Consider the following 13,737-nt stretch of genomic DNA (forward strand, 5'->3'; position numbering starts at 1 on the left):
AACTAGATTCACATGTTAAAAAGTGTATTCTAGAAGCTCTATTTATAGAGTATGTATGTAAAGTTTGTAGAGTGAGACTATAGGTGAAGGATATCACGAGAGTAGGGATAAATGCAGTCTGGATGTCAGATGTTAATGGCTGCTTGGCCTGGGGTGATTTCCAGTGGAGCTGAAGAAAATTGGAGTAGTCAGAGCATTTGAGAGAAAGAATTCCCATCAGATGCTGACAGAGTAAGTGTGAATGTTGAGAGCAAGAGTGTACTAACTCTAGCCTTTGGACTTAAATGTTACTGAGATGCAACAGTCCATGGAAAGAGCCATATTAGGAATAAGAAACAAATCTGGTTCTCTCTGAACTGCCTGTAGACTTCTAAAGGGACTCATGAGACCATCCTGAAAAGAGTAGTCATCTCTTCAGATAGACTGTGTGACTCAACAGCACTGACATAGAATGACCCAATGGGCCATTTGGGTATAAACATCAGAAGCAAAAGACATAAATGATCCTAAGGTTAAGCTCTGAGGTTAACCATTTAGAGGTCCCATAATAAGAAAGAGCCAGTAAAAAAGATTTAGGAAGTGCTTCCAGTCAATCAAAGGAAAGTAGAAAGCACTCTATCAATGATAATGGATCAGAAGAAGTCTTAGCTATGTGAAATATTGCTTAGAAAGTCAAAAGTAAATTCATGATCATCTGATTTGGCAATGTGAAGTCTGCCATTGACCTTGTGAGAACAGCTTTAGTAAAGCAAGAAGCACTGGTTTGATAGGTGTGGGTTGAAGATAAAATGTGATGTAAAGAAGAGAGGATAGCATACAGGATGAATGTTTGGAAGTGACTGAGAACAAGAAGTCCACTTGTGGGTGGAGGTCACATGGGTCAAAGAAAATCTGGTAGATATTTTTGTAGCAGGTAAGTGTGAAGAATGAAAAATGGATACCGTGGGATGGGAGATACATTACTATGGGAACAAAATCCTTGAGAAGTTGAGATATGGAATCCAGCGTGTAGAGGAAGAGCCTGCCTCAAGAAAGAACATAAGCTTTTCTTCTCTTGTGATGAGGCAAGGAACAGTGTAGGCAGGGCTTCAGGAAGGTCAGTCAGTGTGGTAGTGGGAGGACTGTTGCTGCCTCCCTGTTGTTCGTGATCTAAAGGAGAGAGACATGTAGTACACAGCTCACTCCATGAGTCAGACAGAGGTCTGAACCGACAGAAGCACTAGCTGCGGGGGTCCCTGGTGGGAGGAATCAACCTGCTGATGTTTGACAGAGATGATGGCATCTGTCTTAGACCTTGAATAAGATATGTAATTGTGCTGTTATTTGACTTAGATGTCAACAAATTTAAGGACATTTTCTCTTCAATTCTCTTACAGGAGACTTTCTATTATAAAGGGGCAAGAAAATAGTCTGTCTTTGTGTTAATAGCTACTCATGGATTCACCATACATTCCATCTCCTCTCAAGAATTCAAGCCTATCCTCTTTTATTTATTTATTTATCTCTCTTCTCTTAGCTACTTTTTAATTGTCTTTCAAGTTAAGAGGAAGTGTTTCTCTTCCAGAAAGAAACCTATCCCCTACTGTTTATCATTTTTGAGTCAGATTCTTTCCTCTCTGTAGATAGATCATAGATAAAGATTCCTCTTGTTTCTAGGTGATAGGATGGGTGCTGACTTAATTACATGTTTAAAAAGAAGCAGTCACGATAGCAGTCACTTCAGAATTCAGAAAAGGGATGGCCTGCACTCTAAGGAATGAAAGATGCCCAAGGTGGATTGTCCTTTGAATGTTGGAGAAATATTAGTTTATGTCCTAATGTTCATAGCAATGGAGTCTAGTTTTACACTTATCTTTGGTCAAAGCCCATCTTGATGTACATAATTAGACCCATGGCTCCCAATCTTTCATAAATATTAACCACATCTTTAAATTTAAGCCTCAAAGTAGAACTTGAAAACAAAAATGAATAAGACAGAATATTGTCTGTGTTGCAGCCCAGTGTTGGGGTCCAGCCCTGACCTATTGAAGGGTCCCTTGAAAAGAGGAGTGAGGAACTGTGAAATGCTAGGTAAGAAATATATAAGTATATGAAGAAAAAAAGATAGAGATACAGGATAGCTTCAGGAGGACCATGGATCAATACCCAGCAGCCTCAAGTTTATTCATGATGAGCCTTTTATACATTGGAAAGGGGAGGGAAAAAGACCCCCCCCCTTCAAGATCAGGCATAACATACAACCAAATATAGACCCTTAAATACACCTGGTAACCACACCCCACAGCAAAGCATCTTGAGATTAGGCCTTGAAATATAAGACACCTGGTACCAAGCCTTTGCACCCTATTATGTAATAAATAAACTTAGAAGCTTAGCAAATCAATGATACTTACTGACTCATTTACAAGATTGGATCTGTTTTGATCACGGACTTCTAGTAACAAGTGCCTGGCCAATACTTAACATTAAATGAGTGTCACAAAGTTCTTCAGTGGAATTATTGACTGTACTCTCTAATATTTTATGTGTATGAATATAAATGAAGTATTTTATTTATTTGCCTATCCATATATGTGAGCATGGACATGTAACTTCAGTGCTGTGTTGTTGTTCCAAAGAAAACTTTAGAGGTTGAGCTTCACCTACAACTTTTTTTGAGACATAGTCCCTTCTTTGTCCCTATTTGCACTAAGCTAGGTGGCCTTTAAGTGTTCATGGATTCTCCCATCTTCACCTCATATCTCCCTATAGAGGCAGAAGTATTGCAGATACCTGTTACTGAGTCTAGTTTTACATAGTTCTTGGTACCCAAACTCAAGTACTCACACTCACACAGCAAGCTGTTTACCTAGTGAGAAATCTACCCATCCCTCATTGACTACACTTTGTATGTGATTTCAGCTAATACAAGGACAGGAAGAAAGACTAGGATACAGGCCAAGTGATGGAATTACTCAAGCTGATACTTTTCACAATGAATGAAGAGAAAAGGAAGTAGGAGGAGTCAAAATTCTAACACTATTGGAAGAATAAATCCTTTCCTCACAACAAACTCAATGAACTGCTAGGACAGAGACTTAAGTGACTAGCCCAACTCATAGAGCTTGTCCCATGGTAGATTTAAGAATGGGACCAGGAGTATGCTTTCTTTCTCTTTCCCCATTTTTCAAAGTAAATCTGAAGGATCCTTCATGAGCTAGGACTAATACAATTCACATTTGAGAATTTCATGGAAAATATTGCAATCTCCAAGTCCCAGTGCCAGTGATAGGGATAAAATTCATGGACCTTATATTCAACTAAGCCAAATTTAGTTTCAATGAAGCATAAAGAAGTAGCTAAACTGTATGTTTGTAATCAGAGCTAGAAATACTTAGCCTGGCAACATTTAAGCATGATTATACTTAGAACAGCCTGAATTAGAGTAGCCTCATGAAAATCTAGACTCCATGGTGAGAGGGACAAAAGTTAATTGTAGCTGAAGTTTTCCTGTGTCCACCAGGCTCCTGGAGCCTCTTAGACCCAAGTAAACACACAGAGGCTTATATTACTTATAAACTGTATGGCTGTGGCAGGCTTCTTGTTATCTAGTTCTTATATCTTAAATTAACCCATTTTTATAAATCTATACCTTGCCACATTGTTCGTAGCTTACCAGTATCTTTACATCTTACTTCTCCTGGTGGTGGCGGCTGGCAACATTTTCTGACTCAGTCTTCCTGTTCCCAGCATTCTCCTCTTTTCTTGTCCTGCCTATACTATACTTCTTGCCTGGCTACTGGCCAATCAGCATTTTATTCATCAACCATTCAAAGCAACAAATTCACACCATACAGAGCGATAGCCATAGCAGTTAACAGGATCTTCATGGCATGTAGACCAAATGAAGGCAATAGAACATTACTATTTAATGATTTTGGTGTCAAATAAGATGAGCAGTTTATTGAAATCATTTTTGTTTCAAACTGTCTATTCTTCCTTTTGTGTTATTTAAATCTCCCAAATTTTCCAGGTCCTGGCAATAGAGAACATCCTAATGGAGACAGATAATTTTTTAAAATGTAATGAGCACTATATTGAGAAGGCTCCAAGTAGTTCTTTGGAGGTCACACTTTCAGTTGAAACTTTCAGCACACACTGGAGAAGGAGATTTTCACAGATGAAAGATTAGTGATAGAAAACCCTGGCCATCATAAAAAGTGAGCAGCCCAAATGTCTTTGCAAGATAACTGTCATAAAAGGGAAAACATACAGTTTATGTCAGTGGTTCTCAACTTTTCTAATCCTGTGACCCCCAACCATGTAATTATTTTATTACTAATTCATAACTATAATTTTGCTACTATTATGAATTGTAATGTAAATATCTGATAAGCATGATGGACAGGTTGAGAACCACGGATTTAAGTACTTCTCTCTATAAAATGTAACTTCAATATAAATTCCATCATTTTTTTCATTGTTTCATATATTAAATCTTATTTCATTCTGCTAAGTCTTTGAACAAGAGAGGCATAGGTCATGCTACATGGGGTCACAAAGTGTGGAAAAGGAAATAATTAGCATACTTATAATCAAGACAGTGATGAAAGAAAAGTGAAAGGACTGATTTATTTTTGATGACCTACTTTGAACATAATCAGGAATACAGAATTGTTTTTAACTTAAAGTGGGAAATAGGAGTATAGATATATTATGCAATTGATCCAATTTCATGTAGGTATAAAATCATGGCTTGGACTCAACATAAATTGTCTCTTATTTCAAAGCCAGTGCTGTACCATTAGTTGACCTGGTTAGCTTAAGGCAGGGATTTAGGTGTTGATGATGATAGGACAAATATTTGAAGAATAGGTATTGCTTGATATATGCATTGTGCTAGAGTTAGAGGCAGTAGAATATTGGAACATGGCCATTCCAGATTGTTGGCTTGTTGAGTTAAGGGACAACCAATTGAGTATGCATGTCTTCATTTGTTTTCTCCTGAAGTTTTGGGGGCAAATTAAAGAAAGATATCTGAGACAAAGTAAACACCAGGTTCACTGCCCACTTTTGAGAGAACAGAGTACATACACTCTAAAAAGTTCATATACTCTTACTTCTTTCAGAGAACAGTTAAATGCTTCTAAATAAATTCACAGATTTTTGTTTTGAAAATCACTCATTACATATGTCTTTTTACTCAAAGCTAAATTGTTATTGTGGTCACGATGCCCTGACTGAATCCACAGGCCTCACTAGGTGAATTTGGATCAGTTATTTAAATGTCAGGGTGCCTACCAAAGGGGCTGTGGTGCATTTCCCCTCACCCATGGCTCCTTTGATAAGCAAAGAAAGAAGCATCTTGTAAGATAAATGAATGGCATGGATGGATATAATTAGAAGAAAAACACTTTTAGTGTAATTTACTGACTGCTGTTAGACAACATTCCTAAAAATCCCAAGCCCAAAACACATTTGTGCCAAACAAGATGTTCAGCCCCAGTTGATGAGTGCCACACAGAAGAGGAAGTGTTAGGTTAGTCGGAGGAACACTGGGCAGGACATGAATGTCAGGATGAAGACGGGGGAGTAGCTGGTAACAATTTGACTATTTTGAGCAGATGGGAAAATAACAGCAGCTTTGCTGGAGAAGACCATCTGCGAGTCATGTGTAGGATGTACTATAAAGAGAAGAGTAGAGCAGGAAGGCCAGTCAGGAGGCTTGCTGCAGGGTTCAAGCAAAGCTAGCAAGACTTCAGACAAAAGCAAGGGTGATAGGACAGACTTGCATTTAAATTCAAAGGACTACTCATTTTCAAAGTGATCTTTTTCATTTCAACTGAAATGGGTAGCAGACTAGAGGCCTGATTAAAATGCCCACCTAGAAGGATGAGGGGATGATGGGATGTGTACGTGTTTAGTATCACCAGTCAGTTTTCTTTCTTCTCTAAAGTCCTGTCCTTTATGACTTCTTCATCTACTTTCTAAACTCTGTGATGGTTACTGTGTTCTGTCATTTAGACCTCACTGCCTCTGTGCTCTTCAGTTACTATTGGATCCCAGACACTATTGTAGCTATGTCACAAGTGTAGATATACAAGAAACAGCTAGAAATGGAGATAATAACTTGAAAGTGCAGTTTAAGGAAATAGAGGAATCTTAGCAATCATTTGTGCATTTAACCACCCCCAGGTGCATTAGCACTTCTGATCACATCCATCTATTTTTTAGTTTTCTTTCTAACTACTATCAATGAATTCAGCCTGTCTCAGAATTTTGAATCATCTTGGTTATTTTTCTTCAATTAGGAACAATCCCAAAAGAATCCTGACCATTAGGTGTCATTCCTTTTTTTTTTTTAATTTCAATTAATATAATCTTGTTGTGATGTCTGAAGTAGAGCCCTGTGTGAGGAGTCTTGGGGAGATTATGTAAAGAAAGACTCCCTGGTGATACAGATAGGAAAGTACAAAGTCATGAAGACAGATCAAGAACTCTCAGAAAGAAATACAGGATTTCACATAGTCACTCACTCAATATCCTTACACTTTGTAAGAAGAATTAGAGAAAGAAATTCTGAACAGAATTATTGAATTCAGAATGACAGCGCATGACATGTGGGAAAGAGCTTTGGAAATTCATGCTCATCTTCCTTACCAAAACTAAACTAAAGAACCAGGAGGCATTGAATGTTACAGAGCCACTATGATGCAGATCATACAGTTGATTCCCAGTCATTATTCAACAATACTTTACTTCTTATTGATTCTGTGTTCCAGTAGCAGCATTATGTTCCAAATCTTCCACAGGCTCATTAAAACTCCATTGACCACAAGCACCCTACACAGTGATTCTCCAATCTTCTTTCATGGTATCTCTCTCTACTTGGACTCCATTGTGAGGCCAAGAAGGTGGAGGCTCCTTTTGATAAGGAAGAAATTGATATTAAACCCATTCATCCCCCAAGATACCACAATGATTTCTCCTCTGTAAGTTAAACTTCCAGATATTCCATCTCTCAATTATTGCTTATTATTTTGTCTCAGAAATACCTCCTGGTTTGAACTGATCACTGAACTCTGCATGTCCTCTTTCAGACAATATCATTGACCTTACTCCACCAGATCCTAACAGTTTAATAAGTATATGGTCATTCCCATTGTTCACATTGCCAATTATTTTCATTTTCCTCACTGATTCTGGATTCTGGATGTGATAATATTAATTCTATGTGGCAGACAGAAATTAAGGTCAGACAATTCTGAGGCCACAGCTGTGTTGATTTGTGTTGAACTTTGAGGTTCTTATTCTTGTGCACTGATTTCTAGCTCTACGTTTCTGTTTTTCTAATTGCTTGTGAAAACAGAGAGAAGCTGTTGGAGAAGTGGTGGGTTTTCCAGGCCAGATGCTGGGTAAGTGGCCTTTATAGGTTGCTATAATCTAAACACACTTTTGTTGTTGTTGTTTTCAGATTATAGTTAGAGACTATTGTGTAATGGGTATTATTTCCTGAATGTACGAGTCAGCTGAGAATGTTAATTTACAATTGTAGTAAGTTTTGAAGAGTATCTCTTGGGGCTGGAGAAATGGCTTGGCACTGAAGAGCTACTCTTGCTGAGGACCCAGATCCAGGTCACAACACCCACATGGTTGCCCACAACCATCCTTAACTCCAGTTCTGGTGGATAAAGCACCCTCTTCTGGCCTTATGAGCAACAGCTACATACTGAATGTGCACATTCATGCAAGAACAGCATACTCATAAAACAACAATTTTTAAAAGAATTTCCCATTTTGGAAAGAAATCTCAAGTTTCTGGTTGGAAAATGTACACTGAATGTTATTGCACATTGAATTCAGTAGTCAAACAAGGACTATTTACTAGCAGGTAGGTGTGGGCCTGTTGTTTCCATTTCTCTGTTTTAATGCCTAACTTCCTTATAGACTCATTATAAAGTAGAAAGAGATTCACACTACTTAGACTGAGGACTGGCCCTCTGAAAATTCCCAAAGAATTTTAACAATTGCTGCTTTTTGTAAATAAGTAAAAATTTTTAAGAAACTGTCATTTTTAAGAACAGTTGCTATAAAGCTTAAAACTATTGACAGTTTCTGGCAATTTAATATTTGTAAAACTTTAGTGTCAAAGTATTATGGTCAAAGTATTAAGTTTTAGTGGTTAATGTAATTATTTAATATATGAAAGGCTAAAATGTGAGAAAGGTATGTAATTCGGTTAAACCTCATGGATAAATATTGTCTAGAAAATATTTAGACAGATTTGTTTATAGAGAGGCAATATTTATAAATAACATGTTTGCATTTCTGGCTTCAATTTTAGATTAAGTTATGATTAAACAAAATGGTACCTTTTCAAACACAATGGTACTGGTATCTCAAGCTCACACCTGGATTCTGTTTTGCTGTAGTCAAACACATTGAATTAGGTAACTTGACAAGTCATGGAATGACCAGTAAAGTTATAATAATAAGGTAGATTCTCATGTTTAATATTTACCATGGATGCTTCATCTACTTTCTCCCTTTTTCATCTCTCAGTAGAGGCTGAGCCACAGGAGCTATGCTACAACCATCACCATAATTCCTTACAATTGGCTTGAACATCTTTTTAAAAAGAAAAAAAAAACAAGCAAATACACACAGAGAGATTTTTTTCTTTTAAATGCAAGGAAATATATAAATGCTTTTTAATATGTCCTGAATAATTATTAAAAGAGGGAAATGATATAAAATCAATACAAGAACAAAACAAAACCCTACAGGACAGTCAATTACAAATTATTATTTCTAAAACTAAAACCTTCTAGAACTAATTCATCATAGAAACAAAGAAACAAAGCAATACACTTTCGTGCTTTATAACAATTTAATAAATATTACTAAAATATGGCAACTGCCACCATAGCTCATTAGCAAGCTGTCTGCGTTGTATGAAGTTATCTAGAATTGTTTGGGGGAGTTGGTTTGCCATTGTAATACACACAGTAATTTCTGAAAAAACTTAGGAGCATATGGTCCCTGCCCATCAGCTAACCCCAGGAGGCTGCACCAGTATTCCTCTTCTTACAAATATATGACACTGAGAGGCAAGATACAGAAAAGACAAGGAGAAAAAGGCAGGGAGGGAAAAGACTCTTTGGTGACTAAAGCTCAAAGCTCACACTGCAAGCCGTAAATCAAGAACTACAAAGCTAGAGCATCCACGTAATCTGACCAAATATAAGTGGGACATCAGGGATTCAAGGATTCTCATAATATGAACTCTGGGACTTGTAATATACAGAGAAAATTAATTTCCACAGTGGCAGTAAAATGTTCGGTGTAGCATGCTACTTACTGGTCAACATGGGTGTCATATATTTGCCACTATCAAGGTTCCTCAGAGCAAGTTGTAATTGATTTATATTCTGGTTTATGTATATATTAAATAATCTCTTAAAATAATGACATGTTTTATGATTTAAAATAAGCATATCTTCTCACAATTAAGTTGGTATGAGTAGAAACCTGAGTGAATGATATCTGCCATTGATCATCTATGTCAAAGCGAAAGTGTACACTTTGAAGATGCTTTCATTTAATAACCATCCTTAAAACTAGGTGGTTAGAAAATTTTTACCCAAAAATAGGACCTCTAACCTTTAAGTAACTATCATACTACCCTATGAAACTTGGCTATTGGTATAATCAAATGATCAGTACCTAGTTTATATATTTGTAGCTTATTAATTTTATTGCAGAGGTAAATTTTAAGAACAGCTCAATAGGGCCCATATAAATGAGTTTTTGGGAATTAATTGGAAAAAAATTCTAGACATACATCAGTTTTACATCAGTTGATCATTGAGATGGGAAGGTGACCAGTGCCATCTCTGTGCTGGTGTTCCTGGATACTATAAGAGAGCAAACTGATAAAGGCATAGGGAACAAGGCCTCTGCATCAGTTTTGCTTCCATGTTCCTTCCTTGAGTTCCTGCCTTGACTTCCAATGATGATGGACTTAGTGATAAAATAAGTGCTATGCTCTCCCAGCTGTTCTTGGTCAGTGTTTTATCACAACAGAAAAACCCAAGACAACATCTATATTCTTATAATTTATTTTTCTAAAAATCTTAATTTCACATTGTATCACAAATGTTAGTTCCTATTATATCATGAATTTGCATATACTAACCCTCAGTCTTAATTCACTTTAAACTGGGGGCTATGTGAAATTTTCATAGAAAGAGCCTTTGAGACAAAAAAAAAAAAAGCAAAAAAATATATTTAAAATACTCCAAATTACCTGAATGTGACAGTGCACACTTGTAATCTCAGAACTTGGCAAGTAGAGGCAGGAGGATCAAAAGGTCATCTTTGTCTATATAACAAGTTTGAGGTTCCCTTGGGCTATGGGAGACCCAGTTTCTAAAAACAAACAAACAAACAAACAAACAAACAAACCAGCAAAAGGAGAGAAGAAACTAACTACAATAATCAACATATAATCATTCTATTTCAATTGTCTTAATACAAAAAGTAGTATGATTATGATAGACAAGATCTGTGCATAAGGAATGTTTTCCTGAAAAAAAAGAAAAGAAATAAAAACAAATGGAAAAAAAGTGAATATTGCCACACATATGTAGACAATCGATTTGCATGGAAAGATGCTTAAGGGAACATTAGAATTAGCAAATATAAAGATGATAAAGACAAGGTTATTGGATTTATTTAGATGTCTGAGATTTGACTGACTTATCTCAATGTATCTATTTTAAGATGCAGCTATTAAAATCTGCTCTTATCTCACAGAAATGATTTGAGTTGTTTTGTGTGGAAACAGCCTGCCTCGTGTGATTGTCTCTGAAGCTCTCCATCTAGAAGGTGTCTATGTGACTTGAAATTTAAATATAAAGCAAATTCAATCAGGTGCCTTGGTACCAGCCTGTTGTACTGCTGTGTTGAGAGGAGGGATGAGTTGAAGGGCAGAGGGCTGAGTGAAGATGGGAATGTATGAAAGGGAGGCTTCAAACTTTGTGGCTGGAGGAGCATGGGGTGCCACAAGAAGCAATGTGCTGGGCTGAATAATTCATGATGCAATACTAATTTTGAGTCTGGAGAAAATTGCTTTCTCACTGTGCCAGAAGATGGACAGTGAGGCCAAAAATCAAAGACAGTCCTAAGCAGAAGGGAAGCCAGCTCCTTAAACCAATCCCATATCATTTCTGCGACATGTTTAATGTTGCAAACATAGAAATGAAAATTATAAACCTTTCCTAAAACAGAGCCTATTATTGTGAGAAATAATGTATAAGTATTAACAATCATTTTAGAGGATGTGTTCTATGTATAAATGCAGAGACTTCGAGCAAGGAAATTGACATTTGTGTTTCAAGGACTTTGGTGAATACAATGTATCTTGGAGGAATGTAATAGATATATCATACTTTTTAGTTAAAGAGTCTTTTAGTTGCCAGAAATGACCTTTTGAGGTAATTAATCAGGCTGCTGTAAATATTGAACTGATGAATGTTAATATCTATTAGATTTCTAACATCCAGATAGTCCTCCCCTTCTTCTGGTGTTTCAGAGATGAATTTTAGGTAAGATTATTTGTGCAATGTAACCAAGGTATCCTGTCATGAATTAATTTATTTTTCTTCCTTTAGGAGCGGGGTGAATTATGAATGTTTCCAACCAAAGTCAGATATGCTTTTAATCCCTTCTCCCACATTTGAACTATTGAGATTTCCACTCACATATAAAACCATTTAAGAGTTGGGTCCTAGTTGCTTTTCCTTCAGAGTTCAAATGACCTCCCAGGGGAAAAGTTCAGGAATTGAAAAGACTGAAGATGTTTGAAGTGATGTCTATCTCATCTTCCCTCATTGTGTGGATTTTCAAGAAAAGTCTAGATCCAGCTCTAGACAGTACAAATACAAGCCTGAGAGAGGCTGCATGAGCAACACAGCTGAGGTGAGCTTCCTGGACATGAGTGCTTTTTTAAGTTCACCTGCTAGCAAACAGGTGTTACTGTAAACTGCTGCTCTATTATCATTCCTTGGGCAAAGCTGGGCAGAATAGCTGACAAAATTTATAGAACCATGCATAGTCTAGAATAAAATTCAGCTGAAGTTACATAGCCCTCTGCCTGATAAGACCTAGGAATTCCCCAGCCTCAATTCATATGTATTGGGAGATATCCAAGCAGACTCACTACACAGATATAGTTGGGTTTGCTGGAACATGCTCCTAATTTTGAGTGCAGTGCATTAGGCTTGCTCGCCAACAACTTGTATACACAACTTTAGAGGACACACATGGATCAAAGTAATGCATATTTTTGAGAAAGGATCAAAGGAGAAAGTCACTGTGCATAAATTCTTGCTTGTCTTCCTGGGAGTCTTGCTTCATTGGGATAGTTTATTCTGGTTTAATGAGATCCCATATATAGAACACAGTAGCACTCAATATCTTTTAGCTCCCCCATTATAATTTAAGCGCTTTAATTTCAGCCAAAGTTTGAGCCTCCTACCACTTAAAGCATGCTAACTGACTTTTACAACAATGCAAAGATAGAGAAATGGAAGTTCCTTATCACCGAAGGAACATATTTTCATAACAAAAGGGATTGTCACTGAGTTGCATCTTCTCAGTTAGTGGGGTCATGAGGAGTGTGGGATATAATCACTGCCTAATACGATGTCTCTATATTATTAAAACACCTCATTGCAGCCTCTTGGCATACATCTATAATTCTAGCTCCTTGAGACAATGAAACAGCAGGCTCACAGATTCAAGGCACACCTATGATACCTAGGGAGTTTGAGACCAGCCTAGGCAACCTGTGAGACCACGTCTCAAATTTCAAAATAAGAGTACAGAGGGATAGCCCAGTGATATATCATTTTCCTAGCAAGGCCCTAGGTTCAAACTCTTGCGTACTAAAAACAATTAAGTTTACCTTGGAACACAATGCAGGCCTGCAAGCATGTCACTAATTAATGCCACATACCAATGCCAATCAAACACATCCACATTAATGGTCATTAAACTCTTGTAAGACACAACATTTTGTATAGTAATGTGTGAAAAATCCAGTTAGGTGTATTTCTCTTATAATATAGATATAAATAACAGTAGAAACATCTTGTGTGCACTTTAAATCATACATAATCTATAAACCACTAAAATTAATATTGGAAAATGACTGTATTGTGATGCCTATAATTGTCTCTTCACATCCCAAAGGGTTCATATAATGTAAAAGTCATTACACATAGACCTATAGATTTTGGAGGCTTTATGCTCTGGGTACTGCATACTGTTCTCAGGTTGATAAAATTTAGGAATCTGTGCGCTCAGGTCAGATCAGAACAATGTCTGAACTCACTTATGTCTAAGGGGCAGGTTCAGTGAGAGTGTGACAGAAGTCTGAACTGGCCCCAGGTCTTACTATTCAGTAACCTCATATTATTGGGCTGCTTCCAGAAACAGAAAACAGCATGTGAATTTAAAGCAACATTTTAACTTCCCTATGTTTTGATTTTGTTTGCTTTTCATTTCAAATAGCAAGAATCTGGAGGTGAGCCACTCCAAAAGCTGGTGAATTCCATTGCAGGATCGATCCATTGTTGAGGCCTATGGTTCTTGATGTCTTTTCATTGAGCCACTCTGAATTAGCAGACTCTGTGGATGAATCGACTCAATTTTTCAGAAGCTGCCACTGTTCTAGATAGCTGTGGAGATAGT

At 37.0% G+C, this 13,737-nt stretch overlaps 1 protein-coding gene and 1 long non-coding RNA gene across 10 annotated transcripts in view; both read left to right on the forward strand.

Annotated features, from left to right (window-relative positions):
• The window catches only part of Nrg3 (neuregulin 3), a 1,038,176-nt gene that overhangs the window by 316,102 nt on the left and 708,337 nt on the right, over window positions 1-13,737 (forward strand). The gene's annotated exons all lie outside the window — the stretch shown is intronic.
• LOC114702577 lies at window positions 4,339-13,733 on the forward strand. The gene is made up of 2 exons (XR_003736011.1): window positions 4,339-7,394; window positions 11,655-13,733. It is a non-coding gene; the product is annotated as an uncharacterized LOC114702577 (long non-coding RNA).

This window comes from Peromyscus leucopus, chromosome 9, assembly GCF_004664715.2.
Source record: "Peromyscus leucopus breed LL Stock chromosome 9, UCI_PerLeu_2.1, whole genome shotgun sequence".
Lineage (NCBI taxonomy): Eukaryota > Metazoa > Chordata > Mammalia > Rodentia > Cricetidae > Peromyscus > Peromyscus leucopus.